General features: G+C 40.6%; 4 non-coding genes across 4 annotated transcripts; all 4 read left to right on the top strand.

Moving 5' to 3' along the window:
* Positions 1–4,804: 4,804 nt before the first annotated feature.
* Positions 4,805–4,892, top strand: trnay-gua (transfer RNA tyrosine (anticodon GUA)). Its single transcript is given in 2 exon segments — positions 4,805–4,841; positions 4,857–4,892. It is a non-coding gene; the product is annotated as a tRNA-Tyr (tRNA).
* Positions 4,893–8,388: 3,496 nt separating this feature from the next.
* trnal-uaa (transfer RNA leucine (anticodon UAA)) lies at positions 8,389–8,471 on the top strand. Its single transcript has one exon. It is a non-coding gene; the product is annotated as a tRNA-Leu (tRNA).
* A 2,462-nt stretch (positions 8,472–10,933) lies between these two features.
* On the top strand, positions 10,934–11,005 carry trnaw-cca (transfer RNA tryptophan (anticodon CCA)). Its single transcript has one exon. It is a non-coding gene; the product is annotated as a tRNA-Trp (tRNA).
* A 7,589-nt stretch (positions 11,006–18,594) lies between these two features.
* Positions 18,595–18,676, top strand: trnas-gcu (transfer RNA serine (anticodon GCU)). The gene has a single exon. It is a non-coding gene; the product is annotated as a tRNA-Ser (tRNA).
* Positions 18,677–20,736: the final 2,060 nt, after the last annotated feature.

The raw sequence follows: 20,736 nt of genomic DNA, 5'->3' as shown, positions 1-20,736 counted from the left end.
CAGGGCTGTGTAGGGCTGTTTTGCCTCTCTCTTCATGCGACTGTACCAGGAAGAGGATTTCTTTCTATTCGAAACGTGTATTTTAAAAGTTTAAGAAGTAAAAACCTGACACAGATTTCTAAACTGATCAGGATCGTTATCTTTGTCTTGCATAATAATGTTCACCGCTCTGTCCAGCAAATTAATAATAAACTTTATTTTATATAGCTTTTTAAACGAATAAGTAGTTAGATTGCTCATAAACCTAATCACTTGCTTTCTCTTTTTATTTAGGCTCAGATTTCAACTATAGATCGTATTATTAATAACCATAATAACAACCAACCAACAAAAACAACCATATAAACATAATACCAACCAAAAACATAGATAACAACCACAATACAAAATCAAATATATCAAACCATTATACTCTCGCAAATTCCTCCAATTATCATAGTCCCGCCCCTTATGCAAAACCAAACCCTCCTCCCATCCCAGTTTCTCCTCTTTATCATAAACAAAATCCACCTCAATTTTCAACATAAAGCATTACTGCTTACTGGGTTTTTGAGTGGGGGGGGGGGAGGTGTCTTTCGCTGGAAATCTCGCCTGCTTCTACTTTACGACTACAACCCCCTCTCTGCAGGAGTGCTGGCTGTGACGAATTAAACCGGTTTCACAGGTATTTTCAAAGTAGGAAGTACAGTGTTAACTGGTAGCTGGGCTCCTCAATGAAATCGCTTTAACATGCTAATGTGTTGGTGTAACAGTCCGGGAGTGGCAAGCTTCTAATGTCAACTCGACTCGATTGGAAGACAATGAACGTATTTTAGCCCTAAATGAATTAATAGCAAACATGGTTTACATAAAATACAGTTTTCCAAGAAAGTTTATAATAATGCGATCTAAAGTTGAAATCTGAGCCTAAATATAAAGGAAAAGCATTTTCAGAGAGCAATCACGCTGTGTTTATGTAGAAAAAGCGATTAGGTTTATGAGCAATCTAATTACCTATTCGCCTAAAACGCTATATAAAATAAAGTTTATTTAGAGATGAATGATCAGTGTCGCAGTTTAAATAATTTTCGTAGGAGGGCTTGGACAGATTCCAAGTGCATTTTTGCAATTTACGTTGTAATACAGTTTAGAATACAGTTAGTCTAAGCTTTATCAGCTTTATTTATGGGTTGCAATTTAGAAAAAGTCAAAAACCGCACTCAAAATGCAATTTAGAGCTTTCTGGCAAGAGGAGACACCCAAATTATAATGTAACATACCACTGTTTGTGCATTAACAAAGTTATACTGCAATTTTCCTTAGATACGCGATTAAAAAAATAAATTTTTTGAATCCCCGGCGGAACACACTCCATAAGAATCAGCGCTTTTATACAGTATATCGCCTTTAAACACATATATTTAAACACGCGTTTACGATTTAAATCAAAACGCGATTCAAATCAATATAAATGTTTATTTTGTAACGCATAGGTGACTAGTCATTGTTATTAAAAAGACTTCAATCCGATCATGTTGTGATATGTAGAAATATAAATTTGTTTGGTGCGAGTGAGGTTTTATTTAATCTCTGACCAAGAGAAACGTTTCATTTTTTCAAAGAAATGTTTGTTAAAAAATAAAGTCATAGTTCCATGGGATTCAATCACAGACCTTGTGACATGGGAGTCAAGAAACTAATACACAGCGCCACCAGATTTGATAACGCTATAAAAACGCTATAAAATAATGTGACTAGGCACAGAACAAGTTTACAGCACAGTACAATAATAAATGCTGACCATGACTTTAGAAGCATAAATTACCTTACACTCAATTTAAACACAAGCTGTCTTTAGCCCTCTAAGCTGGTTCATACAGAAACGTAGAGATCCAGGCTCAGAACACACAGCTTCATTAGCGAATACATATGCAGAACTAGAGAAGATGTTTTACAGAGGATGGATTTTTAGAAACATCCCATCAGTGACATCACTGAAGTCAACTCCTAGGTACTGTAACTGTCGTGTGGATAGTTTCACAAGAATCAGACAAAGGTTTAAGCATCGCTTGTTCTAGATAAAACTGCAAAAAAAAAAACAACAACCCATAATGTACTTCTTTGCGGCTCTGTTTGCCCAAATCATATATTCTCATCGTGAAATTTAGAAAATAATATTATGTAACCAAAATCCGCAATATGGAAACAGAACCTGTGTAATTGTTGATAGATGATGTACTCGTAACATTTTTACAAGACGAACTACAACATTTAAAAAATGACTTGTATGTACTTGATATCTCTAATCAATCCACGGCGACATTGTTAAAGCAGAGTCCCAGCACAAAACGAAACTAAAACGCCCTGGGCATATCGTTTCGCGCTTCTTATTAGTTTCTCAAAAGTAATTTGACCGTATGAAATGCATAATATAAACCTAGAAACATATACGTGAGCAGTATTTACGTACTGTAGTATCGGTGTTAAGACATACCTCTCAAATACTGTAAATCAAGTTAAAAATATCTCAAGACCGATTCTGGTCATAATGAAACCATGTTTCGTGTATGTTTTCTTTAAAGTACCGAGACCAGCCATATACTGTATGTTTATGTTCCAAAATTAATATCGTTTATGGCCTTCACACGCGTTGCAGTATGCTCCTATTCTTTTTATGCTCAGCTACTAAGATTTCCCTTCAGTGGTAAAATTAGATATGAATATTCAATACTTAAACGGGCACAGTTAAGACATTAAATATACATATACATACTGTACAGTATACAGTACAGTTTTTATACGGTAATATGTTAATGTTCCTAAATCAATCTCTTTTATGAGCATGTGAAAGGCATGGTGAATCGATTCTCAAAAATTACTGTACTTTGCATGATTGGAAACAAATGCGTGATTGTGAAATGCTGTGGTGTTATTTTTACAAAGACGGTCAATGAAAGAAAGAATGTTGACCAGGGCAATACTTTGAGTTTACACTTACAGCTTGTCCAAGGTCATTCATTATTAATACTATTAGTAATATCTCCGTTAAAGACTTTGATGGCCACAGCTCAAACATGAGAGGTTGAGCTTTATTAGCTCCACCTTGCGGAAATTCCGGATACTATTATTTTGCTTGTCGTATTATAGGAGAATTTACGGTAACTAGTGGTATTTACCGGTAACTCGCGGTATTTACCGGTAACTTGAGGTAGACTGCGTACAGCGTACCGGAAAATAATGCGGTATCGCCCGCGCATTTTGAATGGCTGCATCTGTAGCTTGTTGTTAAGTAATTACCACCCTGAAGATATTTACGTGCTCCGTCAGTCTCCTCATGTGTGTGTATATTCTGTGTTTGGTTTTGTGTGGTTGATAAAGAATAAAGCTATCGCTTGGTTCATTTATCTCATCTCCATTGGTCCTTTGTCCTGAGAAGAACCTGTAAACGCTACATTGGTGTCAGAAGCGGGCAGGATGAACAAACCGTGGCAGACATTAACCGATTCTGTCAAGCGCTGGCTGACTCTAAAAGAGACAGAACCCACCGGCAGCGCACATATGGAGCCTGAGCAGCTCCTGGGTGCGACAGGTGGCCACAGCCCTTACCAGGGCTACTCAGTAGTGGTTCTGCCGGTAGAATTGGGGCAACTGGCTGCTACTCCTGGCCAGCGGATACCCCAGAGAGAAGATACCCTCCCTGCCGGAGCCGACCAGCGATTCCCACACTCATCAGCGCAGGTGCGACCCGGTCTCTACGACTGGGAAGCACCTTGGGAAACCTAAGGCAGTTCCAGCTCGCGGCCCGAACGAATGGCTGGAACCGGGCAGAGATGGCCAGCCACCTGGCTGTGGCGCTGGAAGGAGCAGCCTGCCAGCTGCTCCTGGATGTCCCGGAGGAGGACAGAGGAGAATATGCAGCACTGGCAGCAGCTCTCCGGCTGGAGGTGGAGGAGGCGCCTGACCTGATGCGGGAGAGGCCGGCCCTACGGCGGCGCCGACCAGGAGAGCGACTGGGCTCGGTCGCCGCTGATGTCATGTTCCTCGCCCGCCAAGGATACCCAGCTTTCCCCCAGGAGGCGCAGCAGGAGATGGCTCTCCAGGCCTTTCTCAAGGCCCTCTCACCTGAGGAGCAGCGGCGCCACGTACAGCTGGCCGCGCCAGCCTCGCTGGGGCAGGCCTTGGCCCTTGCTACATGGGCTGAGGCCGTATTTGGGGTGGCTGGAAGCACCAGCAGATGCAGTGCGCCCTGCCAGCTGACCAACGGTTTTGGTTTTACCAAGGCTGTGGGAAGAGGGGACACCGAGCCCGGGACTGCCGGGCCCCAAAGCCTCGCACAATTACATCGGCATCGGAAAACGGGAACGGGGCGGCTCAGCGCGGGGACGGCCGCCATTGGAACACCTCAACCCCAGCTCCGGAGAGCGCTGTGAAGACCGGCGCCCTGCACGCCACTGTGGGGCGAGTCAGCTGTAGCCAGGGCCTGTACCTCCACTGCCGAATCGAGGACCAACCCTGCCTGGCCCTGCTCGACACCGGTTCATCGGTAACCCTACTCCGGCCTGGCGTCCTCCCCGACACCGAGGGCACCAACCCCCCAGGATGGGAGGCCTCCGGCCTGCAGCTGAAGACCGTGATGGGACAGCTTGCTGCAGTCCAGGGGAAACAGGTGCTTGCCTTCCGTCTGGGTACAGTGACGGTGCGCCACCCCTGCTACGATTGATCAACGATTGATGCCCCATCAAACATTTTGTAATATCCCCGGAAGTTCATACTTTAGAAACCTGATTCGTGGCTTAAATTCAAGGTAAACAGTATTCCCCACTTCCCTTCGATAGCTCAGTTGGTAGAGCGGAGGACTGTAGTGGAAATGGTGAGGCATCCTTAGGTTGCTGGTTTGACTCCAGCTCGAAGAAAGGTGCTTCTTGTGAACTTTAATCAAACAGTTAAAATAGCAAATCTTTTTCACTCAGACGTTGATCAAAAGGTCAATAAACCACGAAGCAGAGGCTCTTGTTCCGAATTAAACTCCCGTCTGAATGTCTTGTTTTGGCCAAAATCTGATCTTTGAATTAAGGGAGTACTCTGTCTGCTTTGTAATTCAAAAGTATATACAAATGTCACGTTTTTTTTTTGTAGATATAAAGGTGTTCTCTGTTTTCAAAGGAAAGGATATGTACTTAATTGGCTTTATGATTTGGTATTGATTTTGTATCGTTATATTATTAAGTTTGTGTTTTTTGTGTTTTTAACGTACAAAGGCAAACAAGGCACACATCTGTTTATACCAGCGGTGAATTGTACGTTTTTATTTACAAGCTACTGTGCACTTTTGGGAGTATAACAGGTTCGATATAAAGTGGCAAAAATATAAAAAGGGAAAATACCCCAGTCTGCGTGTAAAGCCCTCACTGTGACTGTTGTTTTATTGTTAAATTCGGCGTACTGTGCACGAAATGTTGCAGAAACACAATCTGATATTTTAATAATCATTATTTTAATAATTTGATAAGTATGAGGCCCCGGATCCAAATATTCAGTTCTGTTTTTTTTAAGTGATATCTTCCCTTCCTCTCGTGGAAATCACACGATGTGAGCAATTGTTTTTTGTTCTTTTTTTTTTCACGTTGTGATCCGAAGAGCCTCAGACGCCCAGTCTGACAGTAACCAAACCAGAATGGATTCTGCTGGGAGCCGGACTGAGAGTACCATCTACAGCTGCTGGATGGTACTCTGCGTCCTGCTGCTCCAGCAATTATTTTGACGAAAGACAGATTACTTGTGCGCTTTTAACCTTCTCGCAGCTACAGGCGAGATATGAAGGCACGTGCTGGTACACCTTCTCTAACTTTCACAATCGCGATAAACTTTCTTTTTAAAAGACCTTTGAAAAACTAGATATAGATATAGATAAAGATAAAACTAGATAAAAAACATGAGCTTTTTTGGTTTTTACATTAATCGATTTTGAATCAAATTTGATCTTTTTACATTGTATTTTACATTGAAAAAAGCGTGCATACCTAATCCACCAACAGACAGAGCAATATTTTATGTTGCCTTCCGGAGCTTTCAGCGTGTGATGGATTTGTATGGGCGTCTGTATGATACCACTACAGCACTGGCGCAGGTGCAAAATCCACTTTTTGGACCGAATGGACCGAATGGACCGAAGCACAGGAGCCAATATAAGAGAAAACGACAGGTGTTTAAACAGAGTATGTCCCAATGTCTGCGACAACGCATTGTGATTTTGTATAAACGCAAATGGTTTATCATTTAAAAGCCAACATCATTCTTTTTATCCCTGGCGCTAATACCCTACCACACATGCGAGCTGTTGTGTGAAAGAAAATTCATATGTGCGTAGGAAGGCAGAATAAAATCCAGAACTGTATTGGTGATATAGATAAACAGGGCTCATGTTCACAATAAAACTTTATTGTATAAAACGTTAAAATTCGTAAATATTTGTTTTAATCATGCAAAGTGTCTGTTAAACCATTCATGAAGGATTCTTAGACAGAAAAACACACCATTATATGAGAAAATATATTTACTATATGTGCATTTAACTTACTTTTTAACAATTTTAGTTTCAAGGTCAATGAAAATTGTTGCCCTGGTTTTTTGTCATAAATACACAAGCTTGTTATGTCTTGTGTCAGAAATAAACTGCATGAAATTTGCTAAAGCAACAAAACGTAAGTGCGACAAAGAAGACAAACATTTGCGTTCATAGTGCAATGTTTTCTCGAGCCTTTAAAATTACTTTAAACGCAATTTGTTTTTTCTCTGTAGCTCTAAGGCTTTGTCATTTAGGTGTGCTGTTTTTTTTTTTACATGTTGAAAAAAAGTCGCTAAATCATACGAAACATAAAAACTCCAATTGTAAACAATTGACCATTCATATTCCTGAATTTTAAACCTATGGAGTATTTATACCTTGTCTTTGTATTTGTGCATATTACAGAGCTCCTTTTCAAAAGCTGTCAGTATAGAATAGTGCTTAGGTTTCCTGTTTTTTTTACCCAGGTGGTCCAGATAAGACTCTTGGTATAGGAGCGCGTCTGTGTTGCCTTCTGGATTTCAAATGAGCAGCTCAGTGCAGAAAAGAACCCTGTAGATCAGCATGTACATTTGCATGGACAGTAGATTTTTCAGAAAGTGTAATTGGATTATAGCACGTGCCCCTGACGATGTTGTTGATACATCATATGTGCTCTTTTTTGTATTATATGTATTTTTGTTGTTCAAATAAAAAAATATAAAAAAAACTTTCAGGATGCTTGCTGCTGTAAAAATAAAATGACATCAAGGGCGCTGTACGCAGAGGTCTGAAACCTGCTCCACTTTATCCAAGAACTTTATCCAGAGGTGTTAAAGAAAATTGATTTATTTTCCTGACTGCAATGTATGGTGAAGCATAAAATCTAGCTGCATAAATCTCTATTACGTGTCATTTATGAAGGCGTTTCAAATAGCAGCCAGTGAAGGATTAACGTTTTTGGAGCATGTATTATATTCTAAATACTCTTACTTAAATAAGCTTAAATTCGCATGCTGTTATTTAGACATCGCAAACCAGTCTGACCTCATACAACATTCTGTGCCCGCTGAGTAGATCTTAAAGCAGCTACAGCCAGAGTAGCAGTAATGGCAACACAGTGCTTGGAGTTCAGCTTTTCTTATTTCTTCTGCGGAACCACTGGTATCGGAATATACTGATCCGCATAAGAAGCGCTACCGGTTTCAGATAGTTTTTATTGAGTGCTGCTCTAAACTTTACATTTGCTTAGACTTGTTTTCCCCATGAAAAAAAGACATTTCCCTAATTACATTTAACTTTTTTTTCCCTTATCATCAAGTAGAAATAAAACATATCATTCCATTTAAGAGCCACAGGCAGGATGGCTGGTGGTCCAAGGCGTTGCGTTCAGGTTGTAGCTTCCCCTAGAGATGTTTGTTCATTTCCCACTTCTGACAAAGAAGTTAGAGTGGAAACGGTAACATCCTTAAGTAAAAAACATTTCACATTTCATGTGTTTAATGTTAAGTGTCTTGGTGGTTGATGGCTCTTCTCTCTTGCAGGGTGATGGCAAAATTCTTGAGAGAGGGAGTCTCCTACGTAAGGCTGCTCTTCGTCAAGAGTGGAGACAACAGGAACAGACTTCAAACCGACATTAATTACTGAGAGCAGGCGAAAACGTCTTTTGAAATGAGGAAATGTCTGCTGACAGTAAACAGAGCTCACGGTGAGCTGCGGACAAGCGCTCCTCGTTAGTACAGTGCTGAGTACCCCTGCTTGTTGCGCGGGAGACCGGGGTACGTTTCTGTGACAGGGCGCTGTTTTTTTTTTTAATAGATGAATCATATTCAAATGTTAAACAACTGAGCAGCATATTGCTATAGACCAGGATGGCCGAATGGTTAAGGCGTTGGACTTAAGATCCAATAGACGAAAGTCCACGTGGGTTCGATCCCCACTCCTGGTAGTGTCGTACTAAGTTTGAAGTGACAGAACACTTTGATGATTTACACTCTATTTAAATATGAATTCACTAAATTTCAGTTCAGTTCTCTTCACATAACTGAACTCTCACTATCGCATACTGAAGGCTTTACATCCATTAGCTGTGATACAGCTCCCAATAAAGACAGAATCAAACAGTTTGTTCTGTCTCGCATGGTGATCCTCTTCTCGATCCAAATGAAATGTTTAATATGATGCCTCGAGAAAAAAAAGGAGTGAATTTCCGCCTGTAATGATTGATGCCCCCTCAAACATTTTGTAACATCCCCGGAAGTTTATACAGTAGAATCCTGGTTTGTGGCTTAAATTCAAGGTAAACAAGACTAAGGAAACGAGTTGGAAACTTGATGTCGAACTGGAATTTAATCACCCGGAATATTTCACTACATTGGGCAATATGTGCCAGAGAGGAGCACTTTAGATCCCTTCGATAGCTCAGTTGGTAGCGTGGCGGACTGTATTAAAAACAGTTAGGAATCCTCAAGTCGCTGTTTTCACTCCAGCTCGAAGGAAGGTGCTTTTGTGAACTTTAATCAAAGAGTTAAAATAGCAAATCTTTTTCACTCAGACGTTGATCAAAAGCTCAATAAACGATGAAGCAGAGGCTCTTGTTCCGAATTCAGCTAACATCTAATTGTCTTGTTTTGGCCAAGATCTGATCTTTGAATTAAGGGACTACTCTGTCTGATTTGTAATTCAAAAGTATATACAAATGTCACTGTTTTCAAAGGATAGGTACTTAATTGGCTTTATAATTTGGTATTGATTTTGTATCGTTATATTATTAGGTTTGTGCTTTCTGTGTTTTTATCATATTGTGAACTTCTTTTTTAAACAAATGCTTACAAAGGCAAACACAGCACACATCTGTTTATACCAGCGATGAATTGTACATTTTTATTAAGTACAATCTACTGTATTTTTAGAAAAAATGGCGTACTGTGCACGATATGTTGCAGAAACACAACCTGATATTTTCATAATTATTATTTTAATCATTTGACAAGTATGAGGTCCCGGATCCAAATCTTCAGTGCTGATTTTTTTTTGTGATATCTTCTCTTCCTCTCGTGGAAATCACAAGATGTGAGCAAATGTTTTTTGTTCTTTTTTTTTCACGTTGCGATCCAAAGAGCCTCAGACGCACAGTCTGACAGTAACCAAACCAGAATGGATTCTGCTGGGAGCCGGACTGAGCTCATTCTCACTCCCTGTGCTGAAAACAGAATTATCTCTTCCCCGAACATCGTCTACAGCTGCTAGATATTGCTCTGCGTCCTACTGCTCCAGCAATTCCTTTGACCAAAGACAGATCACTTGTGCGCTTTTAACCTTCTTGCAGCTACAGGCTCTTTGATGGTTCATGCTGATCATTGTGGATCCAAAAGAAAATTTTAAAACTCATACATTTTCGATTGTAATTTGCATCTAGCTACAACGTCCCTGGAAAAGAGATTGTATTAGTTGCGTGCAATCGGTATCTTTTACTTGACGTATGGTAGTAGAAATAGTTTGAATAATGTTTTCTAAAGAAGATTGTATTGCCAGGACCTGCCTTTAGCGCTCAGTAGCGATTTCGCTGTTGATATAGATGGAGAAGAAATGTAAGATGAATGGATGATCTAAGCTAAAATAGCCCTAACACCCCTCCTGTAGCAGTGTTTGTATTCATAGCAAGTAATATTCTTTTTCAAACCCGACCGTTGCTTTTGCATTAAGTGTTATGTAACCATTAGCGGTTTCGGTAGCTTCTGAAGAGCGCACTTTTCCAAACTGAAGCCTACTGTATAAGAACATTATTCAAGATGCACCATGGCCCAGAATCGTGCATCGGGACAAGGATTAACATCAATTGAAAGTACTCCCAAATAAAAGATTTGACCGAAAAATTAAAAGAGTAGGCAAGTATTAAAACAACACCATAACTTCCAAACTCTTTCCTGGTTCAGGCCATGTAAAATGACATCATCAGTGGAGTCATGCCGAGGTTGTGAGCTTAAGCCTCACCTGGAGCAGCCTGGTTTTCTGTCTTGACAGGTAAACAGTGTTTTGTGTTATTTGCTAAATGGAGAGAGGATTCTGTGTTAATTGTGCTCCTCCTGGAAGAGGTCAAGATGAGATGTTCACGAGGCTGGTGGTAAATATCCTATCCAGGAATATTTTTTGTTCTTTATCGGGGAATATCGAATATCCGGGCTGTATATCGGGGCTGTAGGGGGTCAGATCTATAGATGTAGTAAACACATTAGTGGAGACGGTGTGTGTGCTCTCTGTGAGAGAGCCTGGCGGGAAGAATAATCTGTGGTCTGGGAAGAAGAGACCCTCGTTGGAAGAGCGGCGCTCCTCACAGGAGAGAATGAAAAAAATCTTTTCCAGGGACGCTGATTTTTCTCTTTGGGGGAATTAAAAGCACTTGTGGCGAGTGACCTCGTGGCGCAACGGTAGCGTGTCTGACTCCAGATTAGAAAGTTGTGTGTTCAACTCACGTCGAGGTCAGCTGATATGTTTGCAGGTGCTGCTGGTGCCGAACCCGGAAATTACACCACGCAGTCGGGTTTTATCTGTACACCACTTAAGTAATCTGAATGAAATAACAGAGCAGTACAGAACACCCAGTCAGGAGCTTATGCAGCGAATCATCTTGAACACGACAAGAGAAAAGGTACACTGCCCAAAAAGCCTGATTTAAATCACAAAACCCCGGTAGAAGTCGAATCGACAATCTTATAAAACGAAATCAGACGCGTTATCCATTAAACCACTAGCCCGTCACGTAAATGAATTACACCATGGTGAGTTCTGCGCCGCTACTAGTAATACCCCACCCCCATCTTAAATTCTAAGTGAGAAACGTGTTTTCTACATTTTTGTCAGTTTTAAAACTAGGAGTATACGGCACTCTGCACAGTGTACGAAGTAAATTATTTTCGCAGTAATTAATTAATTTATTATATTTATTAATAAAATAATAAAATAAATTTACTTCGTACACTATGCAGAGTGCCGTATACTCCTAGTTGCGGCACACACGATATATACAGTAAAAAGCCTCAGGCACTGTGTTAGATGTGTTTTCGACGTTATATATGCGTTTATTAATGTCGTCAATTTTACGGTTGCAATTCGACTTTGATTATACGTCGCAACGACGTTTATATACGTATAGCCGTATTTTCGCTGTGAATATACGTATATTCGACGAATCACCGCCCACTGGGAATAGGTTTATTCCATGCTGAAAAGAGAAGAGAGAAAACATAACGTTTCAGCTGTGAAACCTTCTTCAGGTTTGTTTTCTCTCTTCTATTTTCAGCATGGAATAAACCTACAGTATTACTTGTTCCTTTGCAGATTCGAATGCTGACGTAGCTACCCACCTGAATATATTAAACGTTTCATCTATATGATTAACATAATGTTCTCCTGAATAACTACTCGAAAGAAGCCGCAGCTCAGGTGTTAGAGATATTTGAAATTGGATCAGTGGATTTAGAGTCCAGACTGTGAACTGACAGCTGACACAGGTCTTTTATAGAACCGTTTTGATTTTCTCTACTTTGTCCCCGTAACGTCATTGTCCTGCTCGCAGCCGAGCCCGACACACGGTACCGTCTGGTTTCTGTCGCTGGGCGGGTCTGTGTGGGTTCTAATGCCCCAGTATTATGACGGGGACACTGGACTGTAAACAGGTGCCGTCCTTTGGCTGAGACGTAAAACCGAGGTCCTGACTCTGTGGTCATTAAAAATCCCAGGTCGTCTCTCGAAAGAGTAGGGGTGTAACCCCGGCATCCTGGCCAAATTTCCCATTGACCCTTACCAGTCATGGCCTCCTAATAATCCCCATCTCTGAACTGGCTTCATCACTCTGCTCTCCTCCCCACTAATAGCTGATGTGTGGTGAGTGTTCTGGCGCACTAGGGGAGTCCCCATTACCTCTAAAGCGCTTTGAGTGGAGTGTCCAGAAAAGCGCTATATATGTTTAAACAAATGTAATAAAAATATCATGTTTGATTAATGTAAAAACTGATAAAGCTAATGCTTTTTTCAGGGCTATATCTACTTTTTTTAAAAAAAGAGAAGTCTGTCGCGATTGTGAAATTTAGAGAACATGCACCAGCGGGTGCCTTCACATCTCCAGCTTCAGTCTCGCCTGTAGCTGCAAGAAGGTTAAAAGCGCACAAGTGATCTGTCTTTGGTCAAAGGAATTGCTGGAGCAGTAGGACGCAGAGCAATATCTAGCAGCTGTAGACGATGTTCGGGGAAGAGATAATTCTGTTTTCAGCACAGGGAGTGAGAATGAGCTCAGTCCGGCTCCCAGCTGAATCCATCCTGGTTTGGTTACTGTTGACTGTGCGTCTGAGGCTCTTTTTTCGCAACGTGAAAAAAAAAACAATTGTTCACATCGTGTGACTTCCACGAGAGGAAGGGAAGATATCATTTTTAAAAATATCAGGACTGAAGATTTGGATCCGGGGCCTCATACTTATCAAATTATTAAAATAATAGTTATTAAAATATCAGATTGTGTTTCTGCAACATTTTGTGCACAGTACGCCATCTTTATCTAAAAATAAAACAGTCACAACGAGGCCTTTACACGCAGTCTGGGGTATTTTTCCCTTTTATATTTTTGCCACTTTATATCGAACCTGTTATACTCCCAAAAGTGCACAGTAGATTGTACTTAATAAAAATGTACAATTCACCGCTGGTATAAACAGATGTGTGCCTTGTCTGGCTTTGTAAGCATTTGTTTAAAAAATAAGTTCACAATACGATAAAAACACAGAAAGCACAAACTTAATAATACAACGATACAAAATCAATACCAAATCATAAAGCCAATTAAGTAGCTATCCTTTGAAAACAGAGAAAACCTTTATATCTAAAAAAAACTTGACATTTGTATGTATTTTTGAATTACAAAGCAGACAGAGTAGTCCCTTAATTGAAAGATCAGATCTTGGCCAAAACAAGACAATCAGACGTGAGCTGAATTCAGAACAGGAGCCTCTGCTTCATTTATTGAGCTTTTGATCAATGTCTGAATGAAACAAATTCGCTATTTTAATTATTTGATTAAAGTACCTTCCTTCGAGCCGGAGTCAAACTAGCAATTTAAGGATTCCCAGCTGTTCCCACTACTGTCCTTCACTCTACCAGCTGAGCTATCGAAGGGATGTCAGGTGCTGCTCTCTGTCACATACTGCCCAATGTTGTGCAATGTTCCGGATGATTTAAATCACAGATCGACATCGTTTCCCACTCGTTTCCTTAGTCTTTTTTACCTTGAATTTAACCGACGAACCAGGATTCTACTGTATAAACTTCCGGGGATATTACAAAATGTTTGATGAGGCATCAATCATTCCAGGCAGAAATGGACTCATTTTTTTTTCTCGGGGGATCATATTAAACATTTCATTTGGATCGAGAAGAGGATCATGAGGAACAAAACTAAGTTTCATTATGTGTTTATTAGAAGCTTTATCACAGCTAATGCATATAAGCCTTTAGTATGCGATAGTGAGAGTTCAGTTATGCCGGGGAGTGAAGAGAACTGAAATTTAGTAAATTCATATTTAAATAGATTGCAAATCTTCTAAGTGTTCTGTCACTGCAAAATTACAGGAGTCTACCAGCTGCCAGACGTGCTTGTTTTGGGACTATTTCCAATAAGTATCACATTAGTAGTTGTGTGTCCTTTCTGGTATCTTTTAAACTGTGAGGGACAAACGAGACAGAGACACAGTAATAATCCTATTTTACAGTGTCCTGCATTTTAATTTACTGATCAGATAAATTGAAATGTTCTGATTCAGAACCCCTGCAGTTCGTACTAATTAGAACTCAACAATGCTCCCGAGTCCTGAGCACTACACTGAGTTCAGCTGGGCTCTGACTTTGTTCAGCATGACATGTTGTTGCATTTGAGCTCAGAGCTGGGGATGATCTCCATATTCTACCACACTAACTAGTCCGAAACTTAGAACACAGTACACACTTTTTAAGTGAAGTCAGGTTGTTAAAAAATTAAACCAGCGCCCTGTCACAGAAACGTACCCCGGTCTCCCGCGCAACAAGCGGGTGTACTCAGCACTGTACTAACGAGGAGCACTTGTCCGGAGCTCAGCGTGAGCTCTGTTTACTGTCAGCAGACATTTCCTCATTTCAAAAGACGTTTTCACCTGCTCTCAGCTTTTTATAGACGGTCATAAACGCTCAAGAAGTAATTCATTTCAGTTTGAAGCCTGTTTCTGTTGTCTCCGCTCTTGATGAAGAAAAGCCGTGCGTGTGAGACTCCCTCTCTGAAGACGTTTGCCGTCACCCTGCAAGAGAGAAGATCCATCAATCACCGAGGCAACCACTGAGACAATTAACATTAAACACGTGAAATGAGAGATGTTTTCTACCTAGGGATTTTATCGTTTCTACTCTAACTTCTTTGTCAGAAGTGGAATTTCAACAAACGCCTCAAGGAGAAACTGCAACCTGAATGCAACGCCTTAGACCACCAACCATCCTGCCTGGGGCTTTTATATGGAATTATATTTTATTTCTTTCTACTTGTTGATAAGAAAAAAGTGAAATCATGTAATTAGGGAAATGTCTTTTGTTCATAGGGAAAACTAGTACGAGCAAATGTAAAGTTTAGAGCAGCGCTCAATAAAAACGATCAGAAACCGAACGCGCTTCTTATGCGGATCAATATATTCCGATACCGCTGGTTCTGCAGAAGAATAGCCGAACTCCAAGCACTGTGTTGCCATTACGGCTACTCTGGCTGCAGCTGCTGTAAGACCTAGTCAGCCGGCACCGAAAGTTGTAGGAGGTCAGACTGGTTGGCGCTGTCTAAATAACAGTGTCCGAATTTAAGCTTATTTAAGACTATTTACAATGTAATACATGCTCCAAAAGCAAAAATCCTGCACTGGCTGCTATTTGAAACGCCTTCATCAAAGACGCGAATTAGAGATTTATGCAGCTGGCTTTTATGCTTCACAATACATTGCAATTAGGAAAATAAACCAATTAGAATTATGCAAAACAACGTCTGTTCTTAAAAATGATAGCTGTTTTACACTGACGTCGCTCTTTATGAGATAATCCAGATTGTGAAGACAACTGCACCCTAGCAGATCAAAATATTACACAAAGGCTGTAAAGCACACTCTGAATCGATCCGAAAATTTGATTTCCGCGAACCGTTTAGGCTCCAACAGGGAACTTGGCGCGTCTCCTGCAAAGCATTTACTTTACTGGTGCTTTTAACAGACCGTTTTATCTAGCTCGTCAGGATGGCCGAGTGGTCTAAGGCGCCAAACTCAAGAACTCTTGTCTTTCCTTGCTTGGGTGTCCCGGTCCTCTGAATAGACGGGTGGGTTCATATCCCACTCCTTACAGCTACTATCTTACATGTTTCCCGACTGTTGTGCTCGCTAACACGGAAAAATGGAGAAACCAGTTTGCGGGCACATGATAGGCAGGGAAATGCTTCGTGAACTCTTCAATGTGATCAGCAGAAAGTCAAATAGGCTTCGAATTCTGCCTTAAGAACTTTGTGCTGCCTGTAATCTGGAAAGATTTACTGCAAGGTATGCATTCAAATGTGAAAGACCGCAATAAAAAAAAACAGAAGAAGATTTATTAAAACATTGTTTTCCTTGCGGTTTCTCCTGTATTTCACTAAATGTGGCATTGTGAAATCAACCTGTAGCCCTACGGAATGCAGTCACTCTCCCAGTGACAGCGGCAGGAGCCGAGACGATTACAGTATATCAGAGCTCGAACAGAGTTCGAAAATCTAGGCAAAGTGATTCATAGAACATGTGTATTAAACTTTCCTATGTGCCTGGCCTTACTGAAGTATTTGTAGCTGTATTTCAGCTTCTGTCTATTTCTATACTTTACAGTAGATAGTGTTTAGCCAGAGAAGAGAGATACAAGCGCTATACCCCCACAGTAACCGTCCAATAACCTTAACTAAAGCAGGAAGATCAGTTTCTGCTCGACACAGCTGTTTTCTGAACTGCAAATCTCCAACACAGGCTGGAGGCGCTGTGTGTCCAGGCTGAGCGGTTATATGAGAAAAGACTCAGCGAGCTGCAGGTGCGGCTCATTACTCTGCGCTCCCCATGCGGAATGCACGCGTCCTCCCTGCTTTATTACCTTCATACACTCCTCTCAAACCACAGCAAACGCGGTGAACATTTACTGGGTCTTTCTTTCCGAGATCACAGGCAGAAACAATAAACACGCTGAAAACAGGAAGGTATTCCTGATCGTAGGCGAAGATGCGCAAAAATAAATTTCCTAAAATCCAATAAAGTCCTGTCACGTTCAGTTACTATTCTGATGTATCTGAATAGTTATGGCAATGTTGTTAAAAAAAAGAGATAAATGAACTTTTTTATTTCATTCGAGCTGTAAATTTGAAAATGTTTTATTTTCAATTATCTAAATAATACAAAACACAATCACTCATCGTAAGCGTCTGACCATTGATATTCCGGAATTATAAGCCCGTACACAGGCATTGCGAAATCACACGCTGACAAGCAATTCAACGAATATGATGCCTTTCAGGGGCCGAATATTAGACACGAGTCATCGTGCGGAGTTTTTTCCTCCACTACCGCAGTCTTTGCTTCGGACCACCCCTCTTGCCACATTTGCGCTTTATTTTCGATTTTCTGTATAGAACACCGAATATCTTGAGGAAGTCTGGCAAGCGAAGACTGCTGGATTATTGACGTGCAAACATTGGTTCAAAATCAACATCCTCTGCTATGTTGCTTCTTTGATAGTTTCTTCAAATTCCTCATCTGACTTTTAATATCGAGGGATATTGAGCATAATACCATACTATTTGTAGCTTTCTTTTGATCGCCTGTTTTATTAAAATGCCAGCCTCTTTTACAGTTATTTTAGATGTTTGGCAAGGTGTAATATCCTCCCTCGCATCCTCAGCTAAAATATTTTAAAAGTACAACAAAATTACATTATATTGAACAGCACTAGGTTAACATTTAGAATTCAAATTAAGGTAAATATACGAAAATATTAAAATATAACTCCGGCGATCTGTCGTTTTTGCTTGTCAAGTTCTCAGATAATTTTGCACTGTATTTTTAATTATTTTAGCTGAGGATGCAACAGGAGTATAAGTGAATTCTCCCGCCACACATTGGAACATAAATTTCCATGGGTGAATACTATCTGCTTGGAAGTTGCCCTTGTCGGTAATTATTGGAAATTCCCGGTAATGTTGACTCTATCGCAGTCTTTACCTCTGACCAACCCTCAATTGTTTACTACTGCAAATATCAAAATAGTTAAGGTTTTGCGGACAAATTAAATATCTGTGGTGATGATGTTTACTATGGGAGGAAGTGCGTCCCTGGGTGGGCTCAAAACACCCAACGTTGGGTTAAGATCCGAACACGCCAACCAAATGCACCACAGAAACGCTTACCCGCCGCTTTTTGGCATTTACATACTTTTGGTGAACACAAAATTCGCTCACATTTCATCTTTCGTAAGATATATGATTTAAAAAAGTTCCACAAAGGAAATGAATACATGCATTAAACCAAATCAAGCCCTCTGTGAGTGTCCCAAATGATCTGTTCTGTAAAACAAGACAGGAAGAAAGGCTTCGCTAGAATTTGAACACAGAATTTCCTCTTTATTAAACAGGTGCTTTAACCAGCTAAACCACGGCGCCGGCAGAGCACTATGCTTACAGCCACGTGGACATACCGCTCTGAGACATCTGCGTTCGGTGTGCGCTGAGCCTGCTCGCCGAGCAAGTTGCCTCCTTTTCATGCACTAGCAGCCCCGATACTAAGAGACAGGATGAGAAATGGCTTTTATCTGGCACTTTTCATATCCAAGGAGATCGATGTGCTTTCCGTGTACAACAGGGTGTCCTCTATACTCGCCACTGAAGCACAGGACACGCCTGGTGGATTGACATCACAGCAAAATAGTGAAATGGCAGGTGGAAGAGGAAAATGACCCTCAAGAATGAAGAAAGATGATCTTGAGCGCGCCAACTCATGTCCGAAGGGGCTGACTTTCTCGACGAGGTGGCCGAGTGGTTAAGGCGATGGACTGCTAATCCATTGTGCTCTGCACGCGTGGGTTCGAATCCCATCCTCGTCGTCTTGAGCTTCTGACTTGTGATCCATTTCTAAGTCGGGTTTGTGCACTTTTGCTACTGTAGTAGAGCAGTAATATTTCTAGCGTTGGCTGAACATGGCTTACAACAGTAGCTGACAGACAATAGTCTCTTAATATTTAGGTTACACTTATGTTTTGTACTGCTTTCACCTGATATTAATAGTAGTCCTGATGAACGGTTTTGGGACATGGTACATCTTGAAAAATGTTCTTGTTAATTTCAATTAGGAAAAACTGCACTCACCAGAAGCTGAAACAGGTCGTGTTTAAATAATATGCAATAGCAACGTTTGGAGTTGAATCTAGATATGAGTCCTTACCTGTTACAGGAGGCGTTTTAGGACTTTTTTTTTACCTCAAATAAAGCTATCAATTCATCTTACATTTCTACTACATCAGTATTAGCAACGTTATCTTTACCTAGCACTAAATGTAGCTTTAAATAAGAGTAAATTTTAAAATATATGTAAAAGTAAATGCTATTCCATATATTGTAACTTTGTGGTATTTAGAATGTTTATCTGAGGATGCAAGGGAAAGTATTATACCTTGCGAAACATCCAAGACAAAGGTAAAAGAGGCTCATATTTTAATAAAATTTTCGATCAAAAGAAAACCACTCTGTATATCATCGTTAATATCCCAAGATATCGACGTTCAGTTGAAAGATTTGAAGAAACTCTCCAAGAAGCAACTGCAGTAGCGGAGTTTTGATTTGAACCGATGTTTGCACCTCAATAATCCATTAGTCCTCGAAAGAAACAAAGGCAGGGATGTTTTGAGTGTCACCATGATCCTCTTCTCATTTCAAAAGAAAGGTTTTGTATGATCCTGATTCCACTAGAAAAAGAGTCAATTTCTGCCTGCATTGATATCCCTTCAAACGATTTGTAAGATCTCTGGTAGAATATACAGTAGAATCCTGGTCTATTTCTTCTACTAAAAGAGACTATGGGACTGAGTATTTTGATGTCGAACTGGGATAAATAAATTAAATAAATTAAATAAACAGAAACAGTACACTACATTGGGCTACGCGTATGACAAAACGTGGGCGTTTTAAGTTGACCTTTCCATAGCTCAGTTGCTAGAGCGTAAAACTGTTTAAAAAAAGCAGCGGGCGATTATGTCGCTGTTTTGAATCCGGCTCGAAGGATGGTGTTTTCTTGCTCCTTAATTAAAGAGTGAAAACAGCGAATTTGTCTTTCACTTTTACGTTCACCAAACGCTCAGCAAACAGAGAAGCAGAGGCTCCTGTTCTGATCTATCCTCACGTCTGATTGTCTTGCTTTGACCTTTAAAATGTGCACTGTTGACGGTTCACTCTTCCTAACACAATTAAAGACCTGCGGAAAAAACTCGGTATCGGGAGTTTAGTTCAGTGGTAGCGCGCACGTCCTCTATGAAGCTTCGTTTTTAATCGCTGGCGTCTCCACTCCCGATTCTTTTTAAACGCGATATCTTTCCTTCCTCGTGTGACTTCCCTCGTGTGTGAATTTCAGGGAGACACATAAACCCTTTGTCTGTTTTAAAGAGACATTTTTTTTAAAACCAGACAAAACGAAAGACGTAGTAATTAGACACACGTAAAAAACACGTGAATCTAATTGAGAAAATGTGGACAGGGGCAATGCATTACTAGTAGCGGCTCTGAGCTCACTGTAGTGCAGTTGACTAAAGCGACAGTAGGATTAGTGGCGCAATGGATAACGCATCTGACTTCGGATCGGAAGATTGCAGGTTCGATTCCTGTCTGGCTCGTGAAGCTTTTAAACCACGCTACTCAACACTGTCTCCTAGTGTGTGCGGTCCTACACAACCTTACTATTGACTGGATGAGTCTCCTGTTCCATCTCCAGTTCTTTCCACACATTCTGCCTGTTTCACCACCGTTATTGTAGGACAACAGCCACAGATATGAGAAGAGATACTGTTCCGAACAACTGTCTTAAATAATCACGTTGATAAAGGTGACAATACGTTTTTTTTCTTTAACGTAACCTTACATTTGCCTATAAAGTTCACACTATTTTCTGTAGCCA

Source organism: Atractosteus spatula (assembly GCF_055471065.1).
Source record: "Atractosteus spatula isolate fAtrSpa1 chromosome 10 unlocalized genomic scaffold, fAtrSpa1.hap1 SUPER_10_unloc_8, whole genome shotgun sequence".
NCBI classification, from domain to species: Eukaryota; Metazoa; Chordata; class Actinopteri; order Semionotiformes; family Lepisosteidae; genus Atractosteus; species Atractosteus spatula.
This window is presented reverse-complemented; position numbering and strand designations above follow the sequence as displayed.